The 22,499-nt window shown below is 34.8% G+C and overlaps 1 long non-coding RNA gene across 1 annotated transcript; it reads left to right on the top strand.

The window, feature by feature from the left end:
* Positions 1-261: 261 nt before the first annotated feature.
* Positions 262-6,827, top strand: LOC115436006 (uncharacterized). Its single transcript, XR_003937765.1, has 3 exons — positions 262-321; positions 2,171-2,172; positions 6,749-6,827. It is a non-coding gene; the product is annotated as an uncharacterized LOC115436006 (long non-coding RNA).
* Positions 6,828-22,499: the final 15,672 nt, after the last annotated feature.

The raw sequence follows: 22,499 nt of genomic DNA, 5'->3' as shown, positions 1-22,499 counted from the left end.
CACTTTTTCTCTTCCTAGACAAAACATAGCTGTCGTCCCACGGCAGATGGCTGTGCTCTGCCACCCCCACTCCCACAATGCACCGCGGGCCCATGTGGGAGTTAAACACAAGCGAAAACATGGCCTTTCCATACACACACTCCTCACCTGTGCCACTTGATGGAATAACATTTACAAATCCTTTGGTGGATACTTCAACACAATAAAATGCAGGGATTTACAAGCTGCCACCTTCAGGGGATATGGACTTAACCCAGAAAGACCCAAACATCCACCATCTACCAAAAACATCTACTGATCTAAACTGTTTAATACCTGTTGGTTCACTAATCCTATCAATACATGTAAACAATTGGTGTGAAATACAGTTTGTCATCTTTTCATGGTCATCAGATATGACCCATTTGGATGTTCAGAGGCTCTGTAGAGAATGTGGAAACACCGTTATCTTCTACAACACTGATTCACCAGTTAAACCTATGGAGTTGGATCAATGACAGTGGCTTTAAACGCTTGTTTTTACGTTCAGTTAATGATGTCCCTGCTGAAAAAGTCACTTTTTGTTCAATTTTCTCTTTTTTTGATACAATAACCCTTTATATAAGATGCACTTTTTATATATATATATATGTATATATATATAATTGCACTTTTATATAGTAGTATTTTAATATTGTTGTGTTTCAGTGTGTTTGTTGTGCTTACTGAATGTATTTATGAGTGAGAAGAATGTAGTATGAATGTTATTTGTGTTTTTTCTTTTATGTGGGGGGCATGTGCAATTTCGTTGTATTTTATTATGCAATGACAAATAAAGCTTCTATTCTATTCTATTCTATTCTATTCTATTCTATTCTATTCTATTCTATTCTATTCTATTCTATTCTAACTTTACACTGAGCTTTTATGAACATCTACATGATTAGTAACTTAAATGTAGGAAATACCTGATTTTCACAGAAAAAACAAAATACGGAAGATAATGTTACAATAAATGGTGATAAACAACTTAAATTAAATATGGGTCAAAACACGGTATTCAAAATCTCTCTGACGGGACATTTTAGAGACAGTTTGACAGATTAATGTTGCTAAATGACCCACATTTTTACTTTTAAATTCATTTTTGCTTTAGTTGGACCATAAGCGATTATCCAAAACAAGGAGCGACTTTATATTGAAATAAACGTTGGAATGGCAATCATTTAAAGTTCGCTTTCTGACAGGACATTACTTTTTTTTTGACCCATATAGAGAAAAAAATCATTTAGGAACTGCCACAAAAGTAGCACTGGGTTTTTATGGGTTAAGTTAGAATATTATGGCCAAAAAATTAGACCCTTATAATAATTACTGCAGAATAGAATAGAATAGAATAGAGGGATGTAATGATGCATCGCGAGACAGTTAAAAATTGACACAAATGTGTGACGATTCAAATCAAATCGGCCGAGATGAAAATGAATTGTGATGCCCTTTTTAAACGGCAGAGGGTGTAATCTACTTTTGATTTTACTAGTTCGACGTCATACGTCTGTGTCCGATCTTTGACGCTGATGTCACAGACAAGCCCCCGGCGCCATTTTAGTGGGTTAGCAAAGAACAACAAGCACTGTTTATGAATGAGAGGAGAGGAAATATAATAATGGAGAGGAAAAAAGAAGAATGAAGAGATACTGTAAAAACTATGAAGGCTGATGTTGAAGGGCTGATTTGTGTTGGAATAATTAAAGCTTCTGCATTAGCATACGGTCAGATATGAAAACTGGTCAGGGATTCCGTTTAATGCTTTATTTTCTCTTCAGGCAGATTATTTACAGGTGGAATAGTTCAGGTGATGACATGGATAGGAGGATTTTGAATCTTAAACAAAGGGAAACAATAACTGTATTACTAAAACAATTCCAAACATAGTCAAGGATATTCAACTAACAATAACACAAAATATAACTCACTCAGGTATGCATCCATCCAGTCTGTGCATTTAAGTCTTTGTCTGTTCTTCAGGCCACATGCTCCCAGTCAAACAAAGGGAAAAGAGGATGGTCTGGGCCTGATCCTTCCTCTTAAATGGTCGGGTGTGGCTGGATAGGTGAGGCGAGGTCCTGCCCCTCCCCAACCAGGAAGTGGAGTTTTTAACAGATACCGTATCAAGAGAAACTTAGCAAAGATGTCAGGGATCACTACTTAGCTAAGCTGACCTCTATAAACAACACTGATTCATTTAACCTGAAAAAGAAAAACAGTTGGAAAGCCGACATAGCACTGCTGCCTCCTACATCTTCCATGGACTTTACTAACTATCTGGTTTACGGCATAAGGGCTTACACTTTTCAAGAGTTTCTAAATTTCCTGAGGCTCATGGACTCTTCTCCAATGGCTGGGTGCAGGACCTTTACTCATTTCAACTGGATGGTTGTGCAAACACAGTCATCACAGTGAAGGTAAAGAAACCTAGTCAGTGTTGGGCTGAATTCTGTGTCCTGCCGAAAACTCCATCCCCAGCCGCAGGTGATGTAGTTTTCAGCAGTATCTGTTTTTACCTCCGCCAAGGAGGTTATGCTTTTGTTGGCGTTGGTTTGTCTGTTTGTCTGTTTGTCTGTCTGTCTGTCCATGTGCAAGATAACCAGAGGTGGGTAATCCCAGCTCCAGAGAATAAAAGTCCCGCCATGTATTGGTTCTACCTGTTCACTTAACACAGGTGATTCCACTGATTATCCCTTCATCTACCTGGAAGAGGAGTTGTGCTCATCCAAATGGGTTCAGTGAGTGGTTGGAACAAATACATGGCAGGACTTTTACTCTATGGAGCTGGGATTACCCACCTCTGAAGATAACTAAATTATGGACGGATTTGGATGAAAATTTCAGGAAATGTTGATACTGGCACAAGGAACAAATGATTACATTTTGGTGATGATCAGGGGGTGGGGGGGGCACTGATCTGCCTTGGCGGAGGTCTGCGCTCTCTGCACACAGACAGACAGACAAATAAACATTGTGGGGGGGCACTGATCTGCCTTGGCAGGGGTCTGCGCTCTCCGAGTCCTTTTCTAGTTCGTTTGTTTATTTGTTAAGACTCTAGCAGCAAAACTATTGGTTGGATTCACACCAAATTGGGTTTGTAGATTGCCAGTGACTCAGAATAGATCTCAGTACATTTTGGGAAAAGTAGATCAAAGTTCAAAATTTTTATGACTTTTTTAAATCTTTTTTTCCATTCACTTATAATGGCCGAAGTGTCTATAAAAACATCCATTTTGTTTCAATTTACTTCAAACTTGGCACATATATAGAGGCAACTGATATGCCGACATCAGCACACGCATAGACTTGATGACATCAGCTGGATCAATGCCAAAATAAGCTACAATACATGTGAGGGGTGGGGTTTGTTGTGCCTGGCATTACTTGTTTTACTTAAGATCATATTGGTCTACATGTGGCTCATGAAAAAATAACAAAAAAAACAAACAAAAAAAAAAAACAGTTTCAGACCTTGGACTGTGAATATCTTCAGTGTAATTTTTGCATTTTTTTTTTCAATAAAATATTTGTTGAGATTTTTACAGCCTGTATATACAAAATAAAAACATATAAACAATCAGTCAAACAAACAAACAAACAAACAAACAAACAAACAAAAGGCACATTTAAAAGTGATGCTTGAATCCATGAGAGTCCTTCCAGATGATGAGTGGTATTGTCAGAATGCAGCATATGAATGTGGACCTGTACATGGAGTAATTCTGATGTCCCAGATACCCACAACAGACATGTCAAGTCTTTGTTCTTAATGTAATTAATGAAACGGCCCCACACTTTTTCAAAAGTATCTTGTTTGTCTTTTAAAGTGTTTGTGAGTAATTTTTGTATTTCACTGGCTGGATTGGACCCTTTGCTGGGCCGGTTTTGGCTCGTGGGCCGTATGTTTGACACCCCTGGTATACATGTACCAGCTCCTCACTTGAGTGCACCCTCATAAGGATTGTGTTGTGCTGATGTGGAGCAGCTTTACCTTGTTTTGGAACCAAACTCCTCATGTGGCATTTTAGTGTCAGAGTGAAGGAGGTGAAGGCAGGGAGGAGAAGGGAGGTGGAGGAGGAGGAGGAGGAGGAGGAGGAGGGTCCTCGCTCTACAGACTGTGACATCAGCGGTGCATTTGGCGCCACTTATCTCCGCAGGATCTCCTCGCTGCCCTGGCATTTCCTGAAATGGGCCACATACTATAAACCTAACAGGCTTAAAGTAGCCTTTAGTGAGGTGTGCATGTTGATGTTCCGGAACTGGTCTGTGGGTCCTGGATTAAAGAACTGGAGGTTTTTTAATGTGTGGAAACACTTTTCAATCACTGAGAACAGGATTTAATATCTGAACTCTGTAGTATCTCATAAATTAATGTTTGACATTCAGTTCATGTCTCATATTGTGACTTGACTCCTAAATTTGTCAAAATAATGACATGGCATCTCAAAATATATCATGACTTTTAGATACTAATACTAATGAGATATCAGTTGAAATTAAGCGTCTCATAATAATGGTTCAGTATCTCAAGATAATCACATTATATCTGAAAATAATTATTCAATATCTGAAAATTAGGGTTTAGTGTCTGAAAATAATGGCTATTGTGTTAAAATGATGAAATAGTATCTGAAAATACTGGCTTAATTTGCAATGAAAGACATTATCTTGACAAATGGAACCATTATTTTCAGACAGTAAGCCATTGTTTTATGAAAGAAGGCATTATTTGCAGGTACTTATCCAATATTTTCAGATACTGAACTATTATTTTTAGATATTAGGCTGCCATTATATTAACGTGATAGCCATTATTTTCAGGTACTAAACCATAATTTTCAGATATAAAGCCATTATTTTAGCATAATAACACATTATTTTCAGATACTCAACCATTACTTCAACACAGTAGCCATTATTTTCAGATACTAAACCATTATTTTCAGACATTACATCGTTATTTCAATATAAGTTTCAGATAGTAACCCATTATTTACAGATATTAAGCCATTATTTTAGCATAATTGCCATTATCTTAAGATTCTAAACCATAATTTTCAGACATTACGTCATTATTTATAATATAATAGCCATTACTTTTACATACAAATCCATTATTTCCAGGTACTAAACCACTATTTTAATATAGGAGCCATTATTTTAAGATAGTAGCCCATTAATTTCTGATATTAAACCATTATTTTCAGATATTATGTCATTATTTTTCATACAATAGCCATTACTTTTAGCATCAAAACCATTATTTTCAGGTATTAAGCCATTATTTTAGCATAAGAGCCATTATTTTCAGATGCTCAACCATTATTTTCAGGTACTAAACCACTGTTTTAACATAGTAGCTATTATTTTCTGGCATTAAACCATTATTTTCGGCTATAACGCTATTATTTTAACATGATAGCCATTACTTTCATATACTAAACCAGCTTTAAGATACCAGACCATCAGTTTCAGATACTAAGCCATTATTATGAGATACTAGTCAATATTCAGAGGTACTATGTCTGTCGTACTTCCACCTGTGTAGTATGATCACAGTACATCCACCTGTTTATTCATTCATAGTACTGTCTTATCATGTACATACTGTAGATACTGTATATTCTGCAGTTCCTGCTTATTGCACTTCCTGTTACATGCTAATGTCATTTAGGTGTAATGACAAAAAAGTTGAATCGAATGTAATCTAATGTAATGTGAAGATATTAAATAGGACTAAGACCATTTAATATCACTTAAGAAAACTTCTAAATGTCTCAATGCCTTCATGGTTTTTCCCCTCGTGGTAAAAACCGAAGCAGTGACACATCTTTCCACTATGTTCCTCATGTTCATGTCAGATGATAATGAACTTCTAACCTGATTTACAACATCTTGGCCAACACAGATACTGACGCCGATATGGAGCTTTGATTGATTACTTCATGTCACACCTGTTTCATTTTAAACAGTGACATTCAGTGTATTTCTTTTCATTATGTGACTAGAAAAAGCCCAGGAGCAGTATTTTTTAATTGTAAGACATTCGTTTACCTGTGACAAGTACCAATTATCAATGATGCACACAATGAAAGAGAAAATAGAGGGAGAGACCGAGAGGAAAATCAAGCCAAGACAAATAAAAGAAATGGACACAAGCCAAACAAATTATTGATGAAACTATTTCGACTCTCGGTGTTAATTTGTTTGTACATCTGTGGCCAAAAACACTGGCAGTCACAGTTTTTTTTTCTTTGCAAGCTTTGGTGTTTTCATTTTTTTCCCTCACATAAAGCAAAGAATAATAATGAGCATTTTAACGCATAAAGACCCAAACAGCCACTGGCGGCCAAAATACCTGTTGATCCACTAATCCTATCAATACCTGTAAATAATTGGTGTAAAATACAGTTTGTCGTCTTTTCATGGTCATCAGATTTGACCCGTTTGGACGTTCAGAGGCTCTGTAGTTACCATGGAAACACTGTCATCTTCTACAACATTGATTCACCAGTAAAACCCATGGAGTTGGATCAACGACAGTGGATGGACACACTAGTTTTTGTGTTCAGTTATTGATATCTTTGCTTAAAACGTCACATTTTCGTCAGTTTTCTCTGTTTCTGATGTAATTACCCTTACCTTTAATCCATAAAGACCCAAATATACACCAGTGACACAAGACGCATCTACGGATCTAAAAGGTTTCATAACTTTCGAGCCACTAATCCTATCAATCCATGTAAATAATTGGTGTAAAATACAGTTTATCATCTTCTCGTGGTCATCAGATATGACCCATTTGAACATTTAGAGGCTCCATAGTGAACGTGGAAACACCGTCATCTTCTACAACATTGATTCACCAGTAAAACCCATGTCGGTGGATGGACACCCTTGGTTTATGTTCAGTTATTGATATATTTTACTGAAAAGAGTCACCTTTTCCTCATGTTTTCTCTGTTTTTTGGTATAATAACCCTGAAATGTAAGCTCAGTGTGATGATTAAAGTACATGATAAGTAATGGAAAATACCAGATTTTCACTGAAGAAAAGCAAAATGGAGAGGATAATATTACGATAACTGGTGATAAATCACTTAAGAAAGGTTAAATATAGAGAAAAAATAATTTAGGAACTAACACAGAAGTAGCATTGGGTCTTTATGGGTTAATCTGAGCTTTTATGAATATCTACATGATCAGTGAATTAAATATAAGAACATACATGATTTACACTGAAAAAAACACAAAGTAAGGAGGATAATATTATAATCAGTGGTGATAAATCACTTAAGAAAGGCTTAATATAGAGAAAAATACATTTGGGAACTGACACAAAAGTAGAACTGGGTCTTTATGGGTTAAAGATGAATAAATCAGGTCAGTTACTACCATAACTTATGGCCACGACTGTGCATCACATAGGAAATCAATGTTCCCACATCTGAGTAGCACAATGGATGCAGCTGTAAAAAATATGGTTAACCCTTTCAAAATAGTAAAAAAAAAAAAAAAAAAAAATCAATTTTGATCTTAACATTTCAAAAGCTGTATCTTGGAAGTTGTTAGAGAAAAAGTCATACTGTAAATGAGAAAAACATTGGGTATGATGCCAAGTTTATGATAGGAGTAAATTTGCATATTGTGACATCACAGTTCGGCGGCCATATTGGATTGTGTAACTTTTTGTAAAGTTGAATTTTAAACATATTTACGTTTAAGTTTTCTTTGTGTTTTGTTTTGTTTTTGTTTTTTTTTGCATCTTCCCCGTAAAATAAATTAACTTAAACATTAGTAGAAAGTAAAATGCAGTATGTTTTAGTAGCTTTTTAACCAAATCTGTCCTTATTTATCCAAACTAAAACTAAACTTTACTTACTTAACCACGCCTTTCAAACTGTATTTTCTTGTTCACTTTGAATAGAAACATATCCTTAAATGGTGTTAGGATTGAAGGGGCACATGAGGTGGTAACAAGATTTGACAACTCTATCTAGAGTTATGGTCTGTTTCATTCAGTTATGTTTCTTGTCGCAATATTGCAACTTTGGCGCTTAAAGGGTTCATGTCTATTTAATAGAGCTGGTCAAACCTACTAGGGACGGAAAACAGTGGAAAAAAGTCATCTGCAACAACAGACTGGATGGATGATGTCTTGAAAGGAAACAAAACAGTGTTTATTTGTGTTTTATTTCTTTTACAGTGCCTGATATTTGCTGTGACATGGCATACAAACAGGTCAAACAACATGATAAATCACAGTTTGCAATCTTCCATGACATGTAGGAAAACAGGAACATCAGCCAGTCCTCTACCCTGTCATAGAGGTCTGTCAGACTAGTTTTAGAAAACAGTCCCACTCTCGGTCTATATTAGCTCTGTTGTGTACTTACAACCATGTTACAGAGTCAATATGTCGACCAAGGGTGTCAAACATACGGCCCGTGGGCCAAAACCGGCCCCTCATAAGGGTCCAATCCCTCCCATAGGATGAATCTGTGAAATTCAAGAATTACACTGAATTAGACTCAATCATTTTAGTTCAGGGGTCACATACAGACCAACATAGAATAGAACAGAATAGAATAGAATAGAATAGAATAGAATAAGATTTATTGTAGTTGCAAAAATATTAACGAAATTTTGTTTTTATGTCTTGTAAAGTGTTCAGAATAAATAGGCAATTTTCAAAACAGTTAGGCTAAGAATAAATAATAAATATGAAATCACACACACAAACAAGTCCAATATCAGTAGAAAAAGTTCAAGACGAACGGCTGTAATTGTCAACTATTATAAATATAAAGAAGTATAAAGTGACTAGTGCTGTTTTCATGTATAGGTTTTACCACAATATGATCTGAAGTCAATCAGCCTAGTAAATACTATCATATTAACCCATAAATAATGATAACTCCATATTTTTCTCTTTGTTTTTGTGGGAAAAAAATACAATTACATAACAATATTTACATTTATATACTATCCATTCACAAAAATTGAATAACCTGAACAAATATGAAAAACCTGATGTATCTCAAGAAAAATAAGTGCAATTTTAGCAATATTCTGTCTGTTATTACATGTTTTTTTTTTGTTTTTTGTTTTGTTTTTTTACATTTGAAGATCCACTATGATCTGTAAGTTGTAATCCACGTTTCACAAATTTTTGTTCATTTTTGTGCATATTTTTTTGTTTATTTTCTTCATATTTGGTAATTTTTTGGTAATTTTCTTGTTTATCTTTCTCAAATTGTAAACATTTTTTAACATTACTTACAGGTTGTTATTTAATTATTATATTAAGTGCAATTTTAACAATATTATGCTTGTTAATACTAAATGGTTTGTGTATTTCATCTTTCTCAAATTGTATAAATTTTTAACATTACTTACAGGTTATTATTTAATTATTATATTAAGTGCAATTTTAACAATATTATGCCTGTTAGTACTAAATGTTTTGTGTATTTGTAGATACACTGTGATCTGTAACATTTAATGCACTTGCGTAAATGATAAACAGAGGTATAATATTGTTAAAACTGCACTTTTTGTAAAAAATATCAAGTTGTTCATGTTATTCACTTTTTTTTAAGGATACTTTGTAGATGTAAATATTCCTTTTTTTTTCACTGTCATTATTTCACAGGTCTGACCCACTTTATTTCTTTATTTCTTTATTTAAGGATCCCCATTAGTCTCTACCAAAGCAGAGACTATTCTTCCTGGGGTCCATTCCCAATATTAAAGTATTACAATTTTTACATTTACAAAGCACATAAACAGAAAAAATCAAAACATAGTTACATTAATTTAGCATCCTTTCATTTTTGATTACAGATTTCTTAAACTTTGTATTAAAAACTACATGATTACATTGATGAAGCACTTTGGGGGTCGATTTTTAAAGCTTTTATAACATTTCATGTCATATTGGGCTGAATGTGGCCTCTGATCTAAAACGACTTGACACCCTCGGTCTAATTTGCCCTTGAGCAAGGCACCTAACCCCCTATTTTCTCATCAGGCCCCTGTCATGTCGGCCCACTGTTCCTAGTCTGCAGTGTGTGGTGCATTCCTGCATGTTCAGCTAAAAATGGGTTAAAATTTCAGCATGTATTGCAGGTCTACGCGTACAAATCAAGGACACTTCTGCTTAAAGTTCATATAAACTCAAGTAAACTAAGAGTAAACACGTGGAAAATAGTGTTAGAGTCCCATCTGAGTGACTGTAAATAAATGAACCCTTTTGGTGTAACAGGAGAATGTGTGTGGTTATGGTTCTACATTATTACCGTGTAGCTGTAACCGTCAGAACACTATGTTGTGGAAAACTGACACCTCTTTTCTAAGCTTCCATGTCAATGTTCAGGTTGCTTCTTACGGAATGCGACCAGCAAATGGTAATTACAGCCGTCAATCATGTATTTAACCCTCCTACCTGTCTGAAAACACCTGTGATCTGACAAAGCATGTGTCAGGGAGTAGAAGCACAAGTCTCATATCCCCTCAGACCACTTGGAAATACAATATGGGAAGGGTATATATGGGATTTTTAGGTTATAAAAGCTTTAAATGTCAACCCCCGACCAACAGGAACAAGAACTGAATATGGAGTATGTGCAATATGTGCCATTAATGCACTTTTATTTATTATTCTTTTAAAATTAATATTCAGTGGCTATCTGTTTTTTTTAACTATGCTGACCTTATTTCTGTTTATCAGACTCTGTTTGCTTGTTTTAATATCTGTCTGTTGCCATGTGAGACAGTACCAACTTAATTTCGTTGTGTAACTGCAGTGACAATAAACCCTCCCTTATCCCTTATGACCGTGTGTTTGTTAGTCCACCCATCACTGCTGTCAAATTGCTTTATTTTGTTATTTATTTTCCATAAGAGGGTCTGGTTGTTGGTCATTTGGTCCCTGTTATGTTTAAAAAAAAACACTATAGCGTCATGGTCATGGCCAGCAAGACCTTAAGGGATGTTTTTTTTAAGTGGGCAGAAATATTTATGAATGATGAAATGATTAGTTTTTGCAGGCCGAGGGTCAAAGGTCAAGGTCGCAACCTCACAAGACACATATTTGACCATAACACTGCTTGTAACTGAGGTGCAGACTGAACCAAATGTCTTCGTCGAGGTCTAAATCTAAATCAAAAGTAGCTTCAACCCATAAAGACATAAAAAGAGAGAGGGTGGGATTTATGACCAGACACCAGGGGGAGATGAACCCATAAAGGCTCAAGGTTCTTTTATTGTCATTCATTCAATGTAGCACATGAAGAACGAAATGTGTACTCAGGTCCCAGAAATAAGATAATAATAGACTAAAAAACAGACACATAAAAACACACACATTAGTAAAAAAGACCCAAACATCCATCGCTGACCATAAGCATCTACAGATCTAAACTGTTTAATACCGGCTGATCCACTCATCCTGTCAATACATGTAAATAACTGGCGGAAAATACAGTTTGTCGTCTTTTCATGATCATCAGATATGACCCATTTGGATGTTCAGAGGCTCTGTAGTTACCATGGAAACACCATCATCTTCTACAACACTGATTCACCAGTAAAACCTATGGAGTTGGATCAATGACAGAGTGGATGGAGAAACTGGGTTTATGTTCAGTTAGTGATAGATTTGCCGAAAAAGTCACTTTTTCTTCAGTTTTCTCTGTTTTGATATCATAACCCTCAACTTTACTTTATGACCATCTACATGATTAGTATATTAAATGTAGGAAAATATCGGATTTTCGCTGAAAAACCACAAAATACAAATGAGAATAGCATAATAAATGGTGATAAATCGCTTAAGGATGGTTAAATGTATAGAGAAATTAAGTAACACTGGGTCCTTATGGGTTAATTCCATCGATAGCCATTTTGCATCTGTATACAGGGCGGGGAAGCAAAATTTACAATGAACATTTAGTTGTTTTTTCTCAGCAGGCACTACGTCAATTGTTTTGAAACCAAACATATATTGATGTCATAATCATACCCAACACTATTATCCATACCTTTTCAGAAACTTTTGCCCATATGAGTAATCAGGAAAGCAAACGTCAAAGAGTGTGTGATTTGCTGAATGCACTCGTCACACCAAAGGAGATTTCAAAAATAGTTGGAGTGTCCATAAAGACTGTTTATAATGGAAAGAAGAGAATGACTATGAGCAAAACTATTACGAGAAAGTCTGGAAGATACTATGAAAGAAGAATGGGAGAAGTTGTCACCCGAATATTTGAGGAACACTTGCGCAAGTTTCAGGAAGCGTGTGAAGGCAGTTATTGAGAAAGAAGGAGGACACATAGAATAAAAACATTTTCTATTATGGAAATTTTCTTGTGGCAAATAAATTCTCATGACTTTCAATAAACTAATTGGTCATACACTGTCTTTCAATCCCAGCCTCAAAATATTGTAAATTTTACTTCCCCACCCTGTATGTGAGCAGTACTGGACTGATTGTGTTGTTTAGGTGTCAGGACAGGTTGGTCTGGTGTAGTTGAGTTCTTCTCTGTTTGGATGCAGAGCTGAACCCAACATGAATGAATGCAGCAGAAGTGGGGGATCCGCATTCCCTCTAAAACAAACGAGGCGGCACGGGCAGAGGGATGAGCATGTGCGACAAATTGACTCCATTTGAAGTCATTTGCTTTGTTCAGAGAGCTCGCGTGGATATATCATAGGAGGAGGATTTAATAGTGACACATCGAGTCCTTGTGTTTGTCTCTCATATACTCTTGTTTACTTCCTTGGGCTTGTTTACCATCTCACACTCTGACACTTGAAATGCTTATCTTCAATCCAACAAATTATGATTAATGCAGCATTTAGGCTCGAAGAATGACTTTTTGCAAAGGCTTGCAAAAATAATGACACCCTGCCTCACATCCATGTTTATTTCTTCATTAGTGCCGCTCACTCATGTGCAAACAAAACAACAGAGCACGAATGAAAGCAAGAGTCTTAGCATCACACATGCATAAATGGATGATCTGAGCCTTCTGCATGCACAAACACAGTTATAAAGTTCACACATGTGCATGCACATACAGTAATGAACTTCAGCATCCCAGCTATGCACAGTCAGACAATTCCAACCCCTCGCACACACTCTCACACAGCGCTGCCAGCACAGCTTGCCATTAGCCCAGGGTTGGCCAACTCCAGACGATGTTTCCAATCTCTCACACCATCTGCTCCTCGCCTCTGCGCTATCGAAAGGAGGAAGAGTGCAGCTTCCTCTTCCTCCTCCTCGTCCTCCCTACAAGGCTGGCCATCTTGTGTGGAGGTGTAAAAGCAATGGGACACGAAGCCCCTTGAAAATATCAGTGATAGTAGTGTGTGTGAGTGTGAGTATGTGTGTAACTTCTTTGCCTGCTTTACTTTTCCTCCCTTAACATGCATTTTTATTTTGCTGTTTTTGATAGAAATGACTTAACGCTTCCAGATTTTTCCATCTTCCTACAAACTTTTTTTTTTGTTGTAGTGCAGGGGTGTCAAACTCATGTTAGTTCAGGGGCCACATACAGCCCAATATGACCCGCAGTGGGCCGATGATGATTAAAGTAATAACACAATAATACATAATTAATATCAATTCCTAAATTTGTATGTTAATTTCTATGTTTTAGAGCAGGGGTGTCAAACTCATTTTAGTTCAGGGGCCAGATTCAGCTAAATTTGATCTGAAGTGGGCTGAACCAGTAAAGTAATAACATAATAATATATAAATAAGGTCAACTCCATACTTTTCTCTATGTTTTAGAGCAAAACAAGTAAATTTACATTATGAAAAGGTTTACATCTACAAACTATCCTTTCAAAAGATGTGAATAACATGAACAAACTGAAAAAATAAGTGTAATTTTAACAATATTCTGCCTCAGTTTATCATTTACACATGTTCGGGCAACATGGTGGTGCAGTGGTTAGCACTTGTGCCTCACAGCAAGAAGGTCCTGGGTTCGATTCCAACACCAGTCTACAGGGGGTGGGACCTTTCTGTTTGGAGTTTGCATGTTTTCCCCGTGTCTGCGTGGGTTCTCTCCGTGTACTCCGGCTTCCTCCCACCATCCAAAGACATGCACTGATAGGTTAATTACTGATAGGTTAATTGGTTAATCTAAATTGCCCATAGGTGTGAATGTGAGAGTGATTGTTTGTCTCTATATGTTCAGCCCTGTGATGAACTGGCGACTTGTCCAGGGTGTACCCCGCCTTCACCCCTATGTAGCTGGGATAGGCTCCAAGCGACCCCCGTGACCCTAGTGAGGATAAAGCGGATTCAGAAAATGAAAAAACCAAAAAAAAACCAAAAACATGTTCATTATAACTTACAGATCACAGTGGATCCACAAATACACAAAACATTTAGTAACAGGCAGAATATTGTTAAAATTGTACTTGTTTCTCTTAAGCCATTTCAGGTTGTTCATATTTTTTTTTGCAAAATTATACTTTGTTTTAGTGTAAATACATGAAAATATTTACATTTACAAAGACAAACATTTGAAGTGGTCATTATTTATATGTTATTATGATAGTATTTTACTGATCCTGCCACTTGAGATTGAATTGGTCTGAATGTGGAACCTGAACTAAAAGAATTGTTAATATCATGGTGTAATTTTTGCATTTCACAAATTCATCCCAAGGGCCGGACTGGACCCTTTGGCGGGCTGGATTTGGCCCCAGGGCTGTATGTTTGACACCTGTGTTTTAGAGTGAAAAAAGTAAAATAACTGTATACTATCAAAATTTTTACACCTACAAACTATCCTTTAAAAAAATGTGGAAAAACATGAACAACCATGACCAAAATGAAATTTATTTAGAAAAAAAGTGCATTTTTAAAAACAATTTATGCCATTATTTGGCCTCAGCTTCTCATTTTCACATGTTCATTACAACGTACAGATCACAGTGGATCTACAAATACACAAAACATTTAATAACAGACAGAATATTGGTACAGATACACTTAATTCTCTTCAGACATTTCAGATTGTTCATATTTGTTCAGGTTTTTCACATTTTTTGTGAAAGGCTAGTCTGTAAATGTTAACATTTGTGTAATTTTACTTTTTTTTTTTTTTTTTTACACTAAAACAAAGAGAAAAATTTGTAGTTTTCATTATTTATGGTTTATTATGATAGTATTTTACTAATCTGACCCACTTCAGATGAAATTGACCAAAAATTATTTTAACATCCTCGACTGTTAATATCTCCAGTGTAATTTTTTGCATTTCACTAATTCATCCTGTGGCCCGGACTGGACCCTTTGGCGGTCCGGATTTGGCCCCCAGGCCACATGTTTGACACCTGTGTCATAGTGGCTCTGAAGTAATTTGACACATCCTTGTGCTTGAAGAACAGAACATTTTCAAGTCCGATAACTGTCAAAATAACATATAGGCACACAATTTTTGTCTGCAAAACACTACAGATACAGCCACAGCTGCATCTGTGTTGCCATGGTAACACTACGCAGCGCTTGCAACAACATACTCACGCTATACATCCGGAAGAACGTCAGCTAACAGCTCAACAAAATAAACCAGCCAGGGTTAAACAGGTTTAATAAAATAAAATACTGCATAACTGTTGCATTTAGGCCTTTACATTGCCTTTCATTATCCAAAAGCTTAGTTAATGCTACAAAAAGGTTGGGATTAGTGCTGAAATAAAACATTTAGATGACTAACACAGCATTTAAGGTTTGGTCCAGTTCAGGGTCAAAACCAGCTTAGGAGAAAAGTGTCATAGTAGGAGATAAAAGAAGAGGAAATGTCATTTTTACAGTCATAAACAGCCTCTTATGGACAGGTTTAGGTATAAAAAAAACAACATGTCATGGTTTCAGGGAAAAAGGTTAGATAAGAAAGAGAGAAAGAAACCAAAAGTACAAGTTCTTCGAGTCAACAACCCTCTATCAAGGAAGTAAATTCCCCACAACAACATACCATCCCATCATGATTTTAGATCGCTTTCTGGAAGACCATTGTTCGAAGATAACTCAGATGAAAGAAAGACAAGCTGATTTGTCAAAGCAATCGAACATTTATCACTTTAAAAAAATGTACAAGGAACTTTTGCTGAAGGTGTATAAGGAAGAGGGTGTATTTTTCTTTTTTTTTTTCTTTTTTTTTTTTTTTCCACTACGTAAATTTTAACTATCACCGATGGAAATATATCACACAATAACAGAATACAGCAACAAATTATTTGTATTTCTTCAGCAAACATTTCTTTTTACTGTATATTCACAGATTTATTTATTTTTTCTATCCAGCTATGTGTTGATATGTGGAAACTTGGTAGGTTCATGTGTTTGTTTGTATGTTTAAAATGATCTAAAATGTTATTTTTGTTCATTATTTGCATGTTTTTTGCTTATTTTAAACATTTTTGTTGTACTTTTTTTTTTCCAAAAGTGCTTTGCTGTTACGTTAAGGCTAAAGAAAATGAGAAATTAAAGAACACGTTTTTGGATTTTTTCCTTTTTTATTTTCATATTTTGCAAATGATGGATTGCAGCAGTAAGTGATGGCAGGTATTGTATCAAGATATTGATTTCATGAAATTTCTACAGTAAAATTCTGTAAGTATTTTGTTAAAGAAAGGCAGAAAAATCAGATTGTTCTCCTTTCTGCTCTTTTTCATTCATAATATAGTCAATTTGCTGACATGTAAAAGCAGATTTTTTATGTCTGTGTCTTTTATCTTATATTTTAAATAAATAAATAAATAAAGAAAGAAAGAAAGAGCGAGCTAGGGGCATGAGGATATTACATCCACCTACTGTCTGGTCATTACAGCTGTCAACCACCCCTTTATATAAAATTAAATAACTTAAGCTGTATTTATTTTTCTAGTCTGCTATAACCTGTGGATTTCATGTAATTTGTGAATTAATCCTCAACGTCTGTGATTCATGTGGTGCACTTACATGGGAAAAGCAAAGTCTGTTTTTTTTTTTTTTTTTTTTAACTCTAATTTACTGACATTGTTCCCCTATTCTGATGTTAAATCACTGTTTAAAGATAGAAAAAAATGTTCCTTACTGTGTCCTGTCATCATGTCATCCATCTCATCACTGGAAAAGATTTGTGTTTGTTCTTTACTTGAATATTCCTATTATATAGCAACATAAGCCTTTTCATTTCACACCAAAAAACAGCCATTAACGTTGATTCGCATTGGACTAATACGTATATATTTGCTGGAATTCAGTTGGTCATTTGTGGTGGAATTTTTACTTTATAAATTACAGTCTGTTTAGTAATGCAGGTTTAACCCTTAGGGATCTGAGCCTATTTTGGTTGTTTTTGAGTAATTTAGATTTTTCCTTTATATACTATATAAAGAAATGTTTACTATAACCATGTTTGGGATCTTTTTTTTTCAGCACAACTTCATCTATATCATCTGCCTATTATTTTTTCACTTTAACCTACTGTATTAATATTAAAGGCCAAAAAACACACAAAAAGTATAAAATCCGATTTGAAAAATGTATATAATTTATTGCATAAATCACACAAAGATGCTTAACGAACCTTTTCAAAGATTTTAAAAGTGAATATCGGTTCTAAATATTAGGTATATGAAATTAAAACTGTAATAAATTAAAACGATACTCAAATATTTGACATAAAAACATATCTTTGCATAGGCATTTTCTCTGGTTTTCTCACAAATCAGATTCAGATTCAAGTTTATTTGTCATTTCAGCATATAAAAATACACAGAAACGAAATACTGTACTCAGGTCCCCGACTGTCAGCAGCATTTAGTAAAAATAGTATAAGTTACTGATAAAATAATAAAAATAAGAAAATACTGATATTAAAAACAATAGCAATAACAATAACAATAACAATAACACCCCCCCCCTAAAAATTACTTATAAATAACAAAAAAAAAGTTTTATTTATAAAGTGCACAGCAGTAAAGTGCCAATTTAAAAGTGCATTCTGGGCTCAAAGTTCAGACGACGCCGAAGATATGGTAAGAAATGTAACGCCCCCCCCCACCTCATTTTCACACTTTTATTCACGTTTGTTTGCTTCGAGTTCAAACTGTCATATCTTCGATTGTGTTTGCTCTATCAACATCAAATCAAAAGTGGGAGAGTGTTTAAAGTCTGCACTTTTGAATGCAATTGTCGCCAGTGGTCTATGTGACCGACTTCTGACGCTACCATGTGTTGAAAATGTCATGGGATTCAGTCACGGGGCCGTGACCGTGTACCCCTAAGGGTTAACCCATAAAGACCCAAACTTCCACTAACAAACAAAAGCATCAACTGATCTAAACTGTTTAATACCTGTTGATCCATTATTCCTATCAATACATGTCAATAATTGGTATAAAATGCAGTTTATCGTCTTTTCGTGGTCATCAGATATGACCCATTTGGACGTCCAGAGGCTCTGTAGTTACCATGGAAACACTGTCATCCTCTACAACATTGATTCATAAGTAAAGCCCATGGAGTTGGATCAATGACAGTGGATGGACAGACTTGTTTTATGTTCAGTTATTAATATATTTGCTGAAAATGTCACTTTTTCTTCAATTTTTAATACAAACTTTTTTTTTTTTTTTTAACTTTTTATTTAGATTTTTGCATAATATAAAACAGAACAAAACATCTGGGACAAGACTTAAAAAAATAAAATAAAATAAATAAATTATACCACATAGTATTATTATTGTTACAGATATTATACTACATCTATAGATACATTGCCAAGTATCGAAATATTTATATATTTGTATACATATGCACACATCTATATAAATACAAAACACCTCATGTCAGGGCTTATAAGAGCAATTCTCGTTAACAACCCAAAAAGTTTAATTATACAAATAGTCTTCAACCATGTGCCATCTCCGCTTAAAAAGATCCATTTTCATTTGTAATGATGCGGTCATTCTTTCCATAGTGCACACGTTTCAGTCTTTGTTTCCATTTTATTATCGTTTAATACGAAGTTTTGATAAGTTTCCGTGAACATCCAAATTAAATCTAGGAAAATACGTAATTTACAGTGAAAAATTCAAAATGCAGAGGTTTGTATTATAAGAAATGCTGATAAATCACTTAAGAAAGGTTAAATAGAGACAAAAATCCATTTGGGAACTACCAGAAAAGTAACCTTGGGTCTTTAAGGGTTAAGATCACGTACATCCTCTGTAATGGTTATAACAGATTCACAAGTAACAGCAGTTCTATGTGCAGGTCTTTATTAAAACATATATAAGATGATTTTAACAAAAATCAGTCCCATAACGTCTACTAAAAAGACTGAAATCCTCTTTAGGGAAGAAAAAAAAAATTAGTGTGGGTACATTCACTTAAAGTAACATGGAGAGGGTGGGATTATGGCCAGACACCAGGGGGAGATTAACCCATAAAGACCCAAATCCATCATCGACCTTAAGCATGTACTGATCTGAAATGTTTAATATCTGTTGAGCCACTAATTCTATCAATACATGTAAATAATTGGTGTAAAATGCAGTTTGTCGTCTTTTCATGGACATCAGATGTTCAGAGGCTTTGTGGTTACCATGGAAACACCGTCATCTTCTACAACACTGATTCACCAGTAAAATCCATAAAGTTGGATCAGTGTCAGTGGATGGAGACACTTGGTTTATGTTCATTTATTGATATATTTGCTTCATTTTTTTCTGTTGTTGATATAACCTTCAGCTTTAATCTGAGCTTTAATGAAAATCTACCTGATCTATGAATTAAATAAATAGGAAAATACCTGATTTTCACATGGGGGAAAGCTAAATACATAGGCTCATGTTAACCCTTTGATGCATGAATTATCAAAACCTTAGTCAAGATTTTTTTCCTCAGTGTTTTTATTCCTCTTTAGGCATAAAGAAAAGAATGTGATTGACATTTTTTTTTAATGAACCTATTTTTTTATGGCGTTATAAAAATGTCCACTTAACTGGACACCATGCGTTTAAGTTTTGAAGCAAAGAAACACGTATTTAAAACGCAATATCAGAAAGTGTGTGAAAACTATGAAATAAAACCATTTTTCATGCTGCTAATCTGATGTTTTCTTACATTTTAACATACTCTAACAGTAGTTATTACTCACTTCATGGAGATAATATGCAAAAAAAAATTAAGAAAATTGTTCATTACAGTCTAATAACAACTAGCAGCTGATTTATACTCAAACATGTTAGTGCAGATCAGGTTTATCAAGAACAGCAAAGTTACAGTAACTTTTTGCAGTGTATGAGATGATGCATAAGTGTCCACTGTGTTGGCTGATATGGAACTAAAACAACAAAACTCATGAATATACAACAGAACAGCTGGAGAATAACTGTCCACTGGAGTGACAAGTATGCATGAAAGGGTTAAAATAAATGCTGATAAATCACTTAAGAAAGGTTAAATATAGAGAAAAATTCATTTGGGAACTGCCCCTTTTTAACCTCTTTGATGGAGTTAATAAAGAGCATTTATCTTTTTTTTTTTTTTTTTTCCAACTGTTGTAGTTGCTGCATACTGTGTAATTTTGTACATATTAAGAATTTAATTTTTTTTGCATATTTTATGGTAGTTTTTATTCTACCTGACTTACTTTTTATATATTCTATTTTATATTTTATTCTTTATCTTTCTTCTGCTATAAAACTGAGACCTGGGTAACAATATTTCGTTCTAAAACGTACCATTGACCGGATGCAAATATGTCTGAGTCTGAGTTTTGATGCAAACTTATTTTTTTAAAATCATTTCTCATTATCTCCAACAACCTCCTTCCAAGCATCGCTCTTATGTAACTGACCCACATTGTTGTTTTCAGGTTTAATAATCCTCTAATAATATTCCTATTTCTAAATAATTACATATTCCTGAATACACTTGCGGTCCCCCTACTGGCTGACTCCATGGTTACGGCCTTGGTCGCTGCTCATTCATACAACAACCCTTTAAAACTGAAAGTAGACGACACACACAATCAATAAAACACTAAAGCTAGGACACTAACAACAATGTACCATTAACCTAAAACACATTCACAGCTAATAGCGCAATAACATCAATAGCATTATCCATTAATTTCCTGGAAATGATGGGTTTGATGGGGGTTATTTCTTTTGCAGGAAAGACAAAATATAAAATAGCATATTACAAGCTATATTCATGTGAGACAGAGGAATCTATGGTCTAATGAGGTTAGTATTTAACAGAATGTAATCACAGCAGTTGTATTTTGCAAGTCTATATGTATTTATCTGCTGTTAATGTTGCATTCAGGAGCATGCAAGCAAGCATCACAGCATCCATCCTCTCCATCTCAAGGTTGAGAATTGATAATAAGATGGATGCCTTGTGCAGAATATAAAGCAGAGGACATGATGCATCATGCCAAGCGCTGACAGAAATACAACATGAATCATATGTGGTGATATTACACAATGTACTTCAGTTCTCTTTCTTAGCGTATCTCATTTTCACACGGCTTCACTGACGTAACGTGGTTTTCATGGTGCTCTCTCAGACTCCCCATCATCTTTCTCTCCACAGAAATTGTGTTTTTTTTCCTCCCGGTGACCTCTGAGGACTTTTAAAGTGTATAGATTGCAGGGAGGTTTTCTTTCTTAAATTGAAAACCACGTATCAGTGAAGAAAAGTATAGATCCACTTACTGTATCGGCTGTCTTCCTGTGTTGAAAAATGAAAACCACTGAAAGTTAGGGGTGTAAGAAAATATTGGTTCTGTAATATATCACAATTTTTCATTTCACAATACTGTATCGATATTAAAAAGTACTGTATCAATGTTTTTAGGTGTTTATTCAAATGCAGATATTGGGGAGGTTCATTGTTGTTGTTGTTATGTTTTTCTTTTTTCTTTATATTTTCTTTATTATTATTTAACACTCTTTTATTAAATAATGTTTGTTCCTTTGTTGGGGTTGCACAAAAATAATGTTCTGATGTTAGTTATGAATTAATAGAATCTGAACATCTGAACAGGATCTTAAACTGTAATGTCTGTAAAACAGAATTTAAGTTTTAACACAGGAGCATTTTGTGATAGAGCATTAGATCCTGTTGTGATCAAATAAAAATGTGTTTAGCATTTGTGCATAGTTCTGGTGTAATTCCATTCTTCCAGGAAATAATCTTTGAAAAAAGAAACAAAACCAATAAAGAATTGCCTTTTTAACAGTATCATGATAAATCGTGATATATAATAATAATAATAATAATAATAATAATAATAATAATAATAATAATAATAATAATAATAATCTTTATTTATATAGCACTTTTCATACATTAAAAACTGTAGCACAAAGTGCTTTACATATCACTTTAAAAATCAGTACCACCCCCCACCCACACCCACCCACTGACCCGCACACACACACACACA

Source organism: Sphaeramia orbicularis, chromosome 2 (genome assembly GCF_902148855.1).
Source record: "Sphaeramia orbicularis chromosome 2, fSphaOr1.1, whole genome shotgun sequence".
Taxonomy (NCBI): Eukaryota; Metazoa; Chordata; class Actinopteri; order Kurtiformes; family Apogonidae; genus Sphaeramia; species Sphaeramia orbicularis.
The sequence above is the reverse complement of the archived record's forward strand: the minus strand, read 5'-3'. Positions and strand labels throughout refer to the sequence as shown.